The following is a 16,480-nucleotide window of genomic DNA, read 5'->3' on the forward strand; positions in this document are numbered from 1 at the left end:
TTTAATGAAAAGGGCTTGGGCCAACAAATATTTACCATCCTAAAATGTTATTTAACAAAAAAAGCTCAAAGTTTAATAAAAAATCATCCAAAACTATTGTCTACCTTTTTTGTGCCCTTATCCTTATCTTCCTCATCATCGTCCTCATCCTCATCCTCTTATCTGCACCACGAACAATTTATAGTATTAGTGTTTTATTCCAATCAGATCCAATAAGGACCTACGGTCCCAGTGATGTACGTACATGTCAGGCGTCTGTAAATAGGAAAAAAAAAACTAAAACATAAAACTGTTTCTGGAGAACTCAAAACATAACAATGTTTCTAGAAAAGAAAAGAAAAAAATCAGATACATTGTTTGCTTTTTTTGTGCACAAACAAACACTGTATCTGGATAGAAAAGAACCAAAATCCAGAAACAGTGACTTAAATTCAAAAAATAGTGACTCATATTCTATAAACAGTCTATGTTTTAACCCTTGATTGTTTTTTTTTTTCATGCATCAGTTGATTATATTTAAGAAATAGGATGCTTGTTTTGCTTTGAATCCAAATACAATGAATTTGATTGTTTCTTTTCTAGCTTACATTTAAGAAACAGTGTGCCTTCTATTTCATTTGGATCCATAAACAATGACTTAGATTTCACAAACAGTAACTTAGATTCCAGAAACAGTGTTACTTAAAATCCAGAAACAGTTTATTTTTATAGTCCAGAAACAGTGACCCGTCATTATTATTGAATAACATGCATATTTCAAATTTATTTTCTGGAGAAACAAAAGATGGACTCCACTAACGAAGAAAAATTGAACAACGGTACCTTGAATACTTTATGAATAATAACGACGATCACGTTATTAACCTATTGACCCCGAAGCTGAGCAGTACTCATCAATAACCTGGATTAAATTTATGCGGTTTCTCGTCTCTGCCTTGAGGAAAATCAGTGTATCATCAGCAAAGAAAATGTGAGATATCATGGGATCGGCACAATCCATTTGAACCCCCTCAATCCGCCCCCTATCACTCTCATATTGAATAAGGAGCGATAACACTTCACTGACCAGCAAGAATAAATAAAGGGAAAAAGGATCACCCTGTCCAAGCCCTTTTGAAGGAGCAAATTTGGAGCCAGGTTGTCCGTTCAGAAGAATGGCAAAATTCACTATTGAAATGCAACCCATAATCAAACTCTTCCAACGACTATTAAAATCCATCTTCTCCAATACTGCCATTAAAAAATCTCACTCTACCCGATCATTCGCCTTATGCATATCCAATTTGATTCCCAACTCAAAATTGCACTTCGTCTTTCTATTTTTAGAAAATGGAAAAGCTCATGCACAATGCCGATGTTATCTTGAATCTGTCTTCCTTCCCCCGAGCTTGGAGAGGAGCACCAGTAATTAATTGGGTCTTTTTAGGGTATTTTTTATTTGTAATAATCAAAATTTTCTATTTGTTATTGGAAATTTGGATCTCTGCTTTATGGGCTTTGATTGGGGGTTAATTTTGTTATTCAAAATTCGATAATTCTCCAAGTTGCAGAGGAGCATCGACAATTCGTGAGGAAGAAGAAGCAGAGGGCCATGCCTTTTTATTTTTCCATATATTCATTTTAATATTTTGATAGAAAATAAATTGAAATATAATAATAATTTGTTGTTAGTCCAGTTTCTTAGTCTGACATTATTACAAACGCTTCACTAAATTAGTTCAACTTAATATAGTCTAAGCCAGTCTAGTCTAGTCCTTAAAGCTAGTCCAGTCCGAGATAGTCCGACGCAACAAACGCCCCCTAATGGTATTCCAAACAAATAATGTGATACCACGTATTTCAATATTTTACATCATCACTCTTATTTTAGTATTCTCGTTTAAAACTTTCATAACATATCTTATTATCATTTAGGCTTTTTAGCAAAAATAGTTTGGGAATAACTTTTTACTTTAGTCTCTGAGATTTGAAACCAATATAAGTGATTTCGGAGTTTGTCCATCATTTTGTAAAAAATATATGTTAAATGAGAATAAAATAACAAATATACCCTTAATATAATGACAATGGGCAAATGTAAATCCGACCATAAATTACACATACGCACAACACACAACAATGTATCGTGGTTCACCATAAGTTGAGGCTACGTCCACACTAGTGTCGATCCAGTTTCAATGTATAAAATGAGAATTACATTGTTTTGTTCTTAGAACAACTCGACAAAGATTAAAACACATCCTTCAACAACTCTCCTTGCTCGGAGACTTGGGCGGACTCCCGTTACAAACTATTACACTTCGGCATTTGGAAGTTTTGTGATTACTTGGTGACTTGGATTTTTCAAGTCCTCAACCGAGAAATTTTCCTCACTCAGGAACTTGGAGAGTATTGTTTATACCATACTTCACCAATCTTGAACTATTGAGCACCGGTCAACTTCATACCTTTAGGGACCTACTGAAGGGTTCATGTTGAGGCGTCCCTGCCGAAGCACATAAATTCCTTTCCAATCAAGAGATCAATCAAAACATAACACGTGTCAATATCAGAATAAAGCTTCTAGAGTCCTACATCGACCACGAACGAAAGCTAGAGACTCTCCTCAAATATAAAAGGAGACCATTCTCCTACAATTAATTCATAATGTCATTATTGTACTTAAACTCGTCATTAGTGAGTTCTAATGACGAGCCAAAGTTAGGGTGAACCAAAGAAGTACATTGTGTAAACTCTTCACTAGAACTCACTAATAATGATTATGCTTGAACCTATGTATTAGGTAAACCTATTAATGAAAACTCATCTACCTGAACGTAGCTTAGGGTGAACCACGTACATTTTATGTTTGTTTCTCTATCGCTTATCTCTTTACATATTATCCTTACGAGGTGACCATATCAACTTTGAGAATGCCACAAACTTGACATTTTAAGATGTTTCAAAATCTACCCAATTTTGTGCATCAACAACTTGCTTTCCATTTCCTCTTTTAGGTAGTGGGTATGTTAGGACTAGAACCTTCAACATCCATATATATAAATTCATATATCATTTGTCACTACATAGGGCTTTGCACTCATATATATGTACTTACAAAGAAGTGATCACTATGTATAACTTCAAAGAGGTATATGTTGATTTGACCTCTGAACTTGTATATAGCTGCCAATTTCTCCATGAACTTTAATTTTAGCCAATTACACCTCTAAACTTTTATACTTAGCCAATTTTCCCCCGAGCTTTAAATTAAGCCCATTACCCCCCCTAAAATTTTATAAATAGCCAATTTCCCCCATAGCGTCAAATTTTTTAAAATTTTCATCCAATTTTCATCCATCCACTTTTTCATTCTTTTTTCCCTCCACCGCATGATCAAAATGGATGGTAGATTGGATGAATTTTTTTTAAAATTTAGCATCATAGGGGAAATTGGCTATTTATAAAGGTTCATGAGGGTAATTAGCTAAAATTAAAGTTCAATGGGGAATTTAGCTAATTATAAAAGTTCAGGGGTTAATTGACTAAAATTAAAGTTCTGAGAGGAAATTAACAGGTCTATACAAGTATGGGGGAAGGGAATTGACAGATCTATACAAGCATACGATTGAATCACAAGAATAATATTTTCAGGTGGCATTGTACAAAATTATCTCTCTTTATTCGTGCTCTAATTAAAAGAAATGTCGGAGCTGCGTACCTGAGTTGGAAACTTGGAATTGGAGACGGAGAAGGTTCAAATTTGTGGCCTCTTCCAATGCCCATATCAGAACGTAATGCCCTAAGGGTCGCCGCACTTTAAACTGTGACGGTTAATGACGTCGTGTACTCATGCTTCCCTTTGTTGGGCTTAGGGCCTTCAAGCGATCAAGTGTGGTTTAGCCTCACAATAGGCTAACAATAATGTGATTTTAATTCGCATACGGTGATAATCGAACCTAATACCATTCATTTACAAGTGAAAAGGAATGCCACTAAATTGTAGTACTAAATGGCAGAATAAAAAATATCATATGATCTATAAAATATGATTCAAGTGGATGATCTTTCGAGAATCACCCTAATGAGATAGACCGTTAGATATGGGTGGAGTGTTGATTATTGAGAGAGGGAGAGAGAACAATAATTGTACGACGAGAAAGATGAAATCATTAATGAGAGAAGAATCTTTCTCCAAGGTTTTCCACATGAATGGATTTTAGATTCTAGAATTTTCATTGTACTTCAAATATGGATTGATATTATAATATAATGGAACAAATATTTTAAAAAAATTATCTCAAATTATATTATAACACGTGATATATCAGTTCGTATTTTGAAAACATGAAAATTCTCTCTTTTTTCACCAAGTTTATGTTATTTGTCTTGTTTGATTTAAATTATTTCAGTCTAATTATTATTGCACGGTTAAACTCAAAATTTAGAACAGACAAGAACTTTTCCGTCTCTAGTTTATTTAAACTTTGTTAGTGTATTTAGGGGGCGTTTGTTTGATCTCACTAACATTCACTGGCTTAAATATTAGTGAAACCTGTGTTTGTTACCTTGTGGGATTAAGTTTAATGAGACTAGGAAGGACTAGCCTTGCCTAAAGACCTCACTAACTGGTCTTAGTGAAAGCCCTCGATAAGCATGGGACTAGCTAAGACCGCTTCATCCTAGTCCTCTCCTTCTCGTTGCTCTCTTCCTCTCCCTGTTTTCTGATGTTGTCCTATCTCTCTCATCGCCTCAAACTCAGAATCGTGAAGTGCCCTCACATTCAAACCTTAATCGGATAACCACGAGCTCCGTCATCCGATTCACCGATTAGACTAAGCTCATTGATCTCGCCCTCCATTTGAACTTCGTCTTCCTCAACCGCGATTTTCGACGGCACATGCTTCATCTCCGACGACTTCGTCATATCCGAAGTTGCTTGTTAGAATGGCCAAGAGATTGTCTTTGGGTGGCATAATGAGGAAGAAGTTATCCGACATCACCAATTTGCAGGTTGGGCACACGATGAGCAAGGAGGCCGAATTTGCTTAGTGGGTAAAATTTCACTTGGGTCATCTTCCAATTTTCTTTTCCAATTTTCGATTTTTTTGCCATAATTTCTTAGTGGTTTTGTTTGTGTTTGTGAATTTCTAAACTAGGAAAGATTGTTGAACTATGAATTTTGAAATTTAGCATTTCAGTGCATATATTAGTTAATTTTGGTTGGTTTATGCCACTTTGGTTTTGGATTTAGGAATGGGATGTTGAAAATTTAGGTTGAAATTTTTTATGTTGATTGAAATTGAAGTTGAAGCAAATAATATGAATTTTTTGTTATATATTATGGGTTTATTTTTATTTATTTTTCATTATCTTGCTTTTTAGTTTGACACTGCACCAAATGTTTCACTAAGTTAATCCAGCTTAGTATAGTCTAAGGCAATCCAGCTTAGTCCCTGAAGTTAGTCCAGTCCGAGTTAGTCCAATGCAACAAATGCACCCTTAGTGTAATATTTTATTACTTGAAATTGAGTATACACTTTATTTAAAATTGAACAGAACTATCAGCATCAGCTCTTGTTGCTGGCCAATCATAGATGGACACATGTGCAAATAATTAATTTTAATTACAAATTAGACACGTGTTTATTTGTGATTGACTAGCAGCAAGAGCTACTGCTGATTTCTCATAAGTCAAGTATTGTCCCTTAAAATTTGGTACTCACCCTATTTCTTAAATTTTATTTTAACTTAGGTTTGTGTCAGTAAAAAAATGCCTCCGCCGCTTATGTGCGAGTAGATACAAAAAGTGAAACGTCATTTTTTTTATATAAATGATATTATCTACACTAAGGGATGTAAAAGTTGACTAAGCCTCTCAATGAGTGAGCCTTAATAATATGATTCAAATTCGTATTTGTCGAGAATCGAACGTAAGACTTCTCACTTATAAGTGAAGAGAAATACCATTACATCGTAGTACTAAATGGCAACACCACTTTTTTAGTACGTGTTGTATTTTGTGTTCTATTTGTGCCCTCATGATGCATGTGACATTACATGCTCTACAAGATGTAACAATATTTCGCGTTAATATTATAAAAGGCTTTTAGTTAAAATAGTCTTTGAGATTGACATAACTTCTTATTTTGGTTCCTAAAATTTAAAATCAATATATCTGACCCTTGAGTTTGTCCATCTCAATCACTTTGATCATTCCGTAAAAAGTAAAAACTCTCCGTTGAATAAGAATAAAATGACAAAAATACCTTCAATTTTTGTCAAATTATTTTGACGAAAATTATAGAGTGGTATTGTAGTACTTCCATTCAAAATTTGCCATGTATACCACTTATTTACAGTTGGAATAAATATTTATTTTAGACTTACAAAAAAAAATTAAAAAAAAAATTAAAATAATTCTGCAGCCAGGGCAGCCGCTGTCGACTTTCCCTTTCTTTTTCGACCTCTTTCTCTCTCTCTCTCTCTGCAACTCTCTATCAAATATCAGGGTCGAAAGGAGTAATGGTAACTTTCAATATATGAAAACCCCATTGATGAATTTGTGGGTTTTGGTGCTGCATTTTTTGAAGGGAAGTGTTATTGGCACTCTAAAAATTTTATTCTACACTCCTCACAAGTGTATTTTTCTTTCTAAATATATACAATTTGGAGTGTAGAATAAAAATTTTGGAGTGTCAATAGGAATTCCCTTTTTTAAAATTTTATTTTTTATGTTAAAATAAGCTTTAATCCCAGTTGTATAACAATTGTACTTGTGTCAACTTTTGAGGATACTTTTGTCATTCTAGTTCTTACTTAATAGAGTTTCTCACGGAAATACCAAAATGATTAATAGTAAACAAGCTCATAAACCACTACTATCGATTTCAAATCTCATTAACCACTCATGAACCAAAGTAGTTAACATTTTCTTTGACCACACCCACCAGTTTTTAAGTTTTCGTTCGTGGAAAAAATCAAATTTCTTATGATTTATGCCTATTCAAGCAGTTGGCTAACCACCATCATCTTTGTTTAATAGAAATATTAAATACCCCAAGCCTAATCTTAATGAGAACGATTTCAAGAGGACTTACATGAACTTGAACGCTAAAGGTAGAGGATACCAAACCAATCATTTGATGTCAGAAGAAAAAGTTAAACACATGGTATAATGTGATTCGGGTGGCATCCCTGCAATAAGGATGTCAAAGTACTATTTTAATCGGGAAGCCACGATATCAGTTAAAGAAACCACGATAACAGTATTCCAATTCAATAATAAATTTTCACCTAATTGACTTTGGGTAACCATCATTGTGGAATTGTTGGTTAATTTCCATCAACGACAATGGATGAGAACCTTGACTCGATGATATGAAGATTGAGGAAGGGAAGCACACATAATTAGACCTCAACACCTTTCCTATGAAAATTCGTTCTTCCTAATATTATTTTAATTCATTTTCTTTCCTTTTTTCTAACGATTTAGGACGTTAAGATTTTAATTTAAAAATGGATTTTTCACTCTATTATACCGTATCTTATTGTCTCTAATTTTGTTTTTGAGTTATGTTATGAAATAATATGTGTGAAAATACTAAATATTTTAGCTTTCAGGTATGGTCTATGTAAAAATTATGATATTTTTTATATTTACTGATCTGGCGCATTATTTGTCATAGCCCGTCCCGAGATTTTCTATCGGGAGTGTTAAATGACGGAAGTACCCTTGGCGTTACTAAGGTGTGTATGTGATATGTTTTGGATATTCATATTTTTCCTAAACTATTGGAAATATCATTAAGTGGATAAAAATATTAAAATGTTGGTTTGGTTGTGTGGTTAGGGAATTAGGGAAGAAATGGATGGTGGGGATTGTTTTTGGACATCACAAACCCTCTCTCTCTCCCTCTCATTCCCGTAGCCTCTCTCTCTCCTCCATCTCGACTCCCTCTCTCTCACACACACCCATACGTACGGACACACCCAAAACCTCCCAAATCTCGGTGGATCGAGGCAACCAAGGTATGCATCTTCATCCTTGAGTCATTTTAAGTCGATTGGTACTAGTTTTAGGAAGTGAAACCCTCGGAATCACGTGAAACCCGAACCTCCATTTTTGGTCACTGTTCATGCAAACGTAAAATGTTGATTTTCAGGGAATTCTAAGCTTGTAGTGAGCTTAGTGAGGTCCCAAGGAAGCTCGGAGTGCTTCGTTTGAAGGTTTTGGACGTCGGGATCACATGGTTCAACTTTGGCCGGTTTTCTTGGGATTTTTCCGGTGAGATTTCTTGATTTTTAGAGCCTGAAACTAGTCTATCGTGATTCTACGTGTTTGGGGCTTCAATTTGGTATAAAATACGAAGAAAATGGTTGAGAAACGAAGGAGAACAAGGAGTTCAAAGTTTGGCCGGAAATCGGCCGCCGGAAAAACCAGTCCAGCGACTAGCTGAGGAAGAAGGTGCGCGTGGGGGGCGCGTGGGACCTCCAAAATTTTTTCTAAAAATTTCTCGACGTCCGTGACGTCGAGTAGGTCGATGTGGTATATTCATATACCCAAATTGAGCATCGTATGAGAAGTTCTTTCGAATTATTGGTTATGTGTTTAAATTAACGTTTTTATAGTTGTTTCGCATATAGGTGACACCTATCCCGAGGACGAGCGCATCCAGGGACGTCACGGGGGTTACGACCCATCGACTTATCAGTGAGTGGGCAGTTTTGATTTCGTATTACCTATATACAACTGTTTTTCCCAGAAAATGCGTTTATATGAAAATTATGATTTAAATTGCCATGCATGCAAATGTTGAGATATTTGAATTGAGAATTGATGCATATATATGTGTGAATTGACGCGGTGGACGCACAGGTGAGTTTTATTATCATTCAGATGAGTTATTTTATATGAATTGCATTGAAAGCTCATAACCTGCACTTAGGTGTTAGTGCTTATATTGTTATTCACCACACCGCACGCTCGCCTTGGATCCAAGTAGGTGGATGTCGTACAGACCATGTGAGGGTTCCGACATGCTAGTCGTACAGATCACTAGATGTGATTCCGAATAGTGGGTGACCTTAGTTATGCGCGCTGATGATTGTTGAGAGAAGCACTAGAGCGTATTTATACACCTATCATCGTACAGACTACTATACGTAGTTCCGAGTGATGTGCAGTGTAGTGCCGTACAAGTCACAGTTGGTGACTCTGGCAGAGCCGTATAGGTCACTGTGGTGACTCCGGCTGAGTGGGATGTTGAGCTTTAGAATTAGCCGTACAGGACCATTGTAGGGTCTCCGGTTAATTTATTAGTTCACCTTATTGATATTGATGCATTCTGATTATAATTTGGGCATGGCATATCATTTCTGAGATGTTATTATGATGGATTGTGATTTGAGCTTTTGATGATATATATATGTTTATATACTATTTTTCTGGGAAAGTATACAGGTTTTACGGTAAGGGGTTAGAAATGTTTTTAACGAAATGTTTTGGAAAATCTTTAGTTTTACTGACCCACTCATTTTGTTTTACGCCCCTCCAGGTTCTAGTTAGCAGTTGGTGGCTCTCGAAGTCTTTTTCCAGCATTCTGACAGACACTTGACATGTAGGACTCACCTGAGGGTGATGTACTTTTATTTTTGTCCTACTTGACTGCACTTAAACCTATGCTCTGAATTTATGTGTTTATCTTAACTCGTCCTGTTATTCTAGTAGGTTGTTCTGCTAGAGTTGGTTTGAATTCCTTCTTATGTATGCTGTTGTTTCGCTTCCGTGTCGCACTTATGGTTACGTCACGCTCACGTGACGGCCAGCAAGCCTGGATTCTCTGGATCGGGGTGTGTCATTATTTATCACATTTTTTATTATATAAACTTATCTTGTATACATTACAACGTCTATGAATATTGACCAATGTCTATGTATAGCCAATAATATTTTATGATAGATTTTAGTTTAGTGGCACTTTTCTTTCCAATGTGGAAAAGATATCTAAATGATTGGTATGGAGTTATTGAATATTCAAGGAGAAGAACGCTATGACGCTAGCGGCATGACTAGGTGAGGATTGGTAGCGTGGTACCGATCTTTTCCTATTCCAATTTATTTTATTTTATTTTACTTTTTTGTTTTTTTCCTTTGGATTCTTTCTTCATATGTTATTTTATTTGAGTAACTACTAATAAATTTATATATCTTCCAGTTTAGGTTTTGTATCGTTAAAGTTCAATTATTTAAACATGAATTAATGGGTTTTGCATGGAAAATATATTTTAAAAAACATGAAGATGATAGTTTGTTGTCATGGTAAAGAAAATTTTAAAAAAAATTAACAAAAATTTTAAAAAAATTTGAAAAGAATGATCGGTATGACGTTAGCGACACTTATACATTATTGTTGCTATGAAGATAGCGACTATTAGACTTGTAGTTCGGTGTTTTTATACTGAACGTACCCTATTTTATTTTTTACTTTTCCCCTTTGATTTTTTTTCTTATGTTACTTTATTTGAGTAACCATTTTTAGATTTATATCGTTGATTTTTTATATTTAATGATCTAGCTCATAATTTATCATATTTTTTTTATTAAACCTATCTTGTATACATTACAACGTCTATGTATTCAGGGTTGTCTCTGAGATTTTAGGGGCCCTGTGTGAAATTTATAAAAGCGCTCCTCCTTTAGATAGTCTTAAAAAATGTAGGACAATGTATTGACACTAGAAATCAATTACTTAAATCAAAACAAAGTTTAGCACCCACTAATTGCAAGTTTTCAAAACAAAGTTTAGCACCCACTAATTGCAAGTTTAAAAATGTCATTAGTAATAAGTAAAAGAGCTACAAACATAACGTTCACTAAATAATCAAAAGCATTTCACTCTTAAACAACCAAACAAGAAAACAAACTTCAAAAACTCTAACTTTAAAGTTTCACTTGAATATGTAACTTTATTATATACTAATATTGAAAAAATATTGTCTTTTATGGTTTATTATTGGCACTCAAAATATCTTATTATGCTCTAAATTTTTATATTTAGAAAAGAAAAAAAATTACGCTTATAAGGAATGTAAGATGAGATTTTAAAGTGCTAACAAAATCAACTTTTGAATATAGAACATTATCTCATAACAAAAGCAATTTTAAATATAGAATATTATTACATATAAATACTAGGTGACAAAAATTTTAGGGCCCCTTCAAATTTGGGACCCTGTGCGACTGCACATTTTGCACCCCCTCAATGCCCCCTCTGTATGTATTGACCAAAGTATAATATAAATGTATAACCAGTAAATATTTTACGTTAAATCTTATTTAAGGGGTATTTTTATTTCCCATTTGGAAAAGATATCCGAGTTCCACTCTCTTAATGGTAAATTAAACCAAAAGCATGAAAGATTTTCATGGGAGTTATATAGGTTGTTTGTGTGTTCTCTATTTTGTAAACTACATTTTCTTTTGCCTTGCCAAATGCTATATCAAAGGTAATCATTATTATTTTTTGGTTGTTAGATTCATTCATCTTTTGGTTCATCGTTCATCAATGAAAATTACAATACATATGCCATTCGATATTGATCTGACTTGTACGTTAACTTGTGCCGTTGCTTTAGAAACTTAGTTAACCCGAAGAACACAAACTAGACTTAGGACATGTTGGAAATTTGAGTAGTTTGAGTAGAAATTTTCTTGTCCCACATTGGCCATTCCCAAAAGATTTTATCACTTTATAAGGCTTTGTCTTTTAAAGAAAGTGATTGGAGTAATAGGCCTGGAGACTAAAATTGGGCTCACCCTTGGGGTTGGGCTTTGTGGTGTATTAATTATTTATTTTTTAATTAAATTCGAATTAAATTAATTATTTATTTTTTATGAAAAAACTCATCCTTTCAGATGAAGTCTGATAGTTCTTTCTAAACACAGAGCAAAGCACCCTCTGAAGAGATGTCTCCCAACAGTCACACCCCATTCTCATACATGTTGCAAACAGGCATCCATCTGCTATATATACATCCATCTGCATAGCATTTAAAACACAGAAAATAATCAACTTCATCTTCTACATTCCTAAACCTTCTTACTGAGAGAACCACACTAAATTCGCCAGAAGTTAAATTTTCCGGTGCTGGAATTTTAACTTGATCGTTGAATCCTGGTGAAGCAGACGTCCGTAGAACTACAAGCACAGAGTAGGGACGAAATTTCTATTTCAAGGACATTGCGGTACGCAAGCCTCGATCTTCAAGTTGTCTGTTTTATAATTCATATTCTAGTTAATATTCTGTTAGTTTCTATTGCTTTTATTATTTATTAGCATATATAAATTATCACAGATTGTTGACTTATATCCAACAGGACAAAGATTAAATGTACACTCCATGATTATCTACCCGAAATAATCGTACAGTTACAAGAATTAAAAAAAAAAATTATAGACTCCTTGCCAAGCAAGATCAAAGTTTAAACTGAAAATATGGAAGGTAATGGGCCTGGTTGAGGTTCGATTTATGACGTTTATGAATCATACGATTTGGTCAGAAAGAAGCTGACATATCTCTGTGAGTCTTTCTGACCCCCGGAATGATAATTGTCATGGCAAAACCAACAGTTGAGGTCTTTAAAAAAATATATCACACATAACAAAGATGTGGCGGTATACAATTTACACATTTTGCATAAAACATTATAATGTATACTAGATAAGGTCAAAAAATAAAGGGAGCTTCAATGAAAAGGGTTTGGGCCAACAAATATTTAACAAAAAACCATCCTAAAATGTTATTTAACCAAAAGGGCTCAAAGTTTAATAAAAAAATCATTCAAAACTATTGTCTACCTTTTTCGTGCCCTTATCCTTATCTTCCTCGTCATCGTCCTCATCCTCATCCTCTTATCTGCACCACGAACAATTTATAGTATTAGTATTTTATTCCAATCATATCCAATAAGGACTTACGGTCCCGGTGATGTACGTACATGTCAGACGTCTGTAAATAGGAAAAAAAAAAAGAACCAAAACATAAAACTGTTTCTGGAGAACCCAAAACATAACACTGTTTCTGAAAGAAAAAAAAATCAGATACAATGTTTACTTTTTTTGTGCATAAACAAACACTGTATCTGCAAAGAAAAGAACCAAAATCCAGAAACAGTGACTTAAATTCCAGAAACAGTGACTTAGATTTCAGAAACAGTCTATGTTTTAACCTTTGATTGTTTTTTTTTTTCATGCATCAGTTGACTATATTTAAGAAATATGATGCTTATTTTGCTTTGAATCCAAATACAATGAATTTCACTATTTCTTTTCTAGCTTACATTTAAGAAACAGTGTGTCTATTTCATTTGGATCCAGAAACAGTGTTACTTAAAATCCAGAAACAATTTATTTTTACAGTTCAGAAACAATGACCCGTCATTATTATTGAATAACATGCAGATCTCAAATTTATTTTTTAGAGAAACAAAATATGAACTCCACTAACAAAGAAAATTTGAAAAATAGTACCTTGAATACTTTATGAATAATAACGACGATCACATTATTAACCTGTTGACCCCGAAGCTGAGTAGTACTCTTCAATAACCTGGATTAAATTTCTGCAATTTCTCGTCTCTGCCTTGAGGAAAATCAGTGTATCATCAACAAAGAAAATGTGAGATATCATGGGACCTGCACGATCCATTTAAACCCTCTCAATCCGCCCCCTATCACTCTCATGTTGAATAAGGAACGATAACACTTCACTGACCAGCAAGAATAAATAAGGGGAAAGAGGATCACCCTGTCCAAGCCCCCTTGAATGAGCAAATTTGGAGCCAGGTTGTCCGTTCAGAAGAATGACAAAATTCACTGTTGAAATGCAACCCATAATCAAACTCCTCCAACGACTATTAAACCCCATCTTCTCCATTACTACCATTAAAAAATCTCACTCCACCCGATCATACGCCTTATGAATATTCAATTTGATTCCCAACTCAAAATTGCACTTCGTCTTTCTATTTTTTAGAAAATGGAAAAGCTCATGCGCAATGCCGATGTTATCTTGAATCTGTCTTCCTTCCACAAACGCATTTTGGGTTAAAGAGATCAACTCCGGCGGTATTCTCTTTAATCGGTTGGCCAAGACCTTGGAGAGAATTTTGTAGGAATAGTTGCAAAGGCTTATGGGGCAAAACTGAGACACTAACTCCTGGTTTTGAACCTTTGGAATTAAAGCCAGGTGAGTAGCATTGATTCACAAAGGTTGCGAAGACCTATTCATCATATCCTCAATCAAGTTATTAACGTCCGTAGCAATTATATCCCACTGTGACTGATAGAAGATCCCTTGAAATCCGTCAGGACCCGGAGCTTTAAGACCTCCCATTTTCATGGCAGCATTTTTAATCTCATCCATAGAAACTGGAACCGTTAACGATACATTCATCTCTTCAGAAACCTTTGAGGTAACGTAGTCCAGCATGTCACCCCACTCCCTTTGACCCGATGAAGTGAATAGTTCCATAAAATGTTCATCAATTACTCGCCGGATCTGTCCTGGATTATCCACCCAATTCCCATTTTAAAGCAATATTATCTGATTTCGCCTTCTTCTTTGCAAGGTAGATTGATGGAAGAACTTTGTATTCGCATATCTTTCCTTAAGCCATTGCACCCTTGATTTTTGTTGCCAAATGCTCTCCTCCTGACTCCATAAAAGGTCAACCTTTTTTGTAAGCTCTTCTATCTCATGGGAGTTGCTTCTCCAGTCAAGTTAGACCTGTCCCAGGTGGCGCATCATCACCTGAATTTGCCACGATTTCTGGCTAAATTTATCCATGTTCCACCTGGACAAGTTAGAGCAGGCCTCACTGATTTTTAGATTCCACCTTTCCACTGAGTTACGTTCTTGAAATTTATTCCAAACTCGTTTCACAATTTCTTTGCAATATTTATCCTTTGTTCGGTGAACTTCAAAGCGAAAAATCCTCTTCCACTTACCAACACGTGGGTTGCACTGAACAATAACTGGGCTATGATCTGAACCTAGTGACGTGCCATTAGTGACCATAAAGTTAGACCAAAGAGCCTACCAACTTTCATTCACAAGCCCTCTATCTAACCGAGCCTCCACTAGCTGCCTATTTCTCTTCCCACGCCAAGTGAAGTTTGGGCCATTAAAGCCCAAATCCGAAATCTCTAGCTTGCTCATAAATTCCTCCAAATATCTGGTCCAGTTATATCTCACTTCAGCTCCACCCGATTTCTTATGGTCCCACAATAATTCATTGAAATCACCACCAAAAATCTGCATTCTCTGCATGATAGGAGGTACCGTACACGCCGGTGAACCTGAACACGATATGAGAGTCCACCAGGCTGCACAGAGTATCAATGAGATGTTTTGAGAAATCCTTCACAATCACATGTACCGACTCATCCCACCCGAGACTAAGACCTCCTACCGTTCCAACAGGTGCAACATCAAACCCATTACGATACCCCATTCTTTGTCTCACACCTATTATTCAATGATCTTGCATTTTTGTTTCTGATAGAAAGATCATAGAGGTCTATGTTTCCTTATCAGCCCATGAAGGGCTCGAACTACCGTGTCCGACCCTAGACCACGGCCAGGGGCGGAGCCACCAAGGGACTAGGGTAGTCCCTGGCCCATCTTGACTTCATATGAGGTGTGAACCTTATAGAAGAAAATGAAGCAAACGACATCGTTAAGTTTTGATTTTAAATTTTTTCGACTGTCTAATGAAACGATAAGTTTGGTAGGGGAGTTTTAAAAGAGATGTGCAATTTTAAATGGAAAAAGCAACACCACTTCTGGTTCGATTCTCTCACCTAACAGTAATATACACCCTATAATTTTCTAAAGCAACCCACCTTCTTTATTTGCAGACCTCTCCCCCTTGTCCTTTTTCTACTTCTTTGTATTTTCTTTAGCCTTCCACAACCTACCTCTTACTTGGTTGTCTGGGGTTTTACATTTTTTCTTCTTAGTATTGAATTTAAAAGAATTTTTTCAGTTTTGTGAGGATTACACAAATTGCATATGTCAACATGTTATGAATTCAACTTTTTACACACACTCATGTATATATATATATATATATATACACACACACATATTTGTGAAAGGCCCCTCCTCATTCAGAATTCTGGCTCCGCCACTGACCACGGCAGTTCCAGAATCAGTGTATCATGGCGATCGTGCGACTGTTGAAGGCCAGCCGCCACCATCCCGGGAAAAGAATCCCGAGTTCTTAGCCATCAGTGCTTCTTTCTTCTTCACATAGATCTCATTCATGTAATCCCGCATATCCTGATACTTTATCGGGATGTCTTGCAACTCCTCCTCCGTATAGATCGCCCTTTCCATCATCAGACACATTTCCTTCGTGGCCATATTCCTCAGGCGTTTCGCGGCCCTTTCCTTCATTTCCTTAACCTTTCTAGAGTCCTTCTCTATTCTAGTT

The 16,480-nt window shown here is 35.5% G+C and overlaps 1 long non-coding RNA gene across 1 annotated transcript; it reads left to right on the forward strand.

Moving 5' to 3' along the window:
• The first annotated feature begins 8,239 nt into the window (after positions 1-8,239).
• On the forward strand, positions 8,240-9,563 carry LOC126626526 (uncharacterized). Its single transcript, XR_007624713.1, has 3 exons — positions 8,240-8,266; positions 8,626-8,692; positions 9,537-9,563. It is a non-coding gene; the product is annotated as an uncharacterized LOC126626526 (long non-coding RNA).
• Positions 9,564-16,480: the final 6,917 nt, after the last annotated feature.

The sequence above is a fragment of the Malus sylvestris genome, chromosome 6 (genome assembly GCF_916048215.2).
Source record: "Malus sylvestris chromosome 6, drMalSylv7.2, whole genome shotgun sequence".
Classification (NCBI taxonomy): domain Eukaryota; kingdom Viridiplantae; phylum Streptophyta; class Magnoliopsida; order Rosales; family Rosaceae; genus Malus; species Malus sylvestris.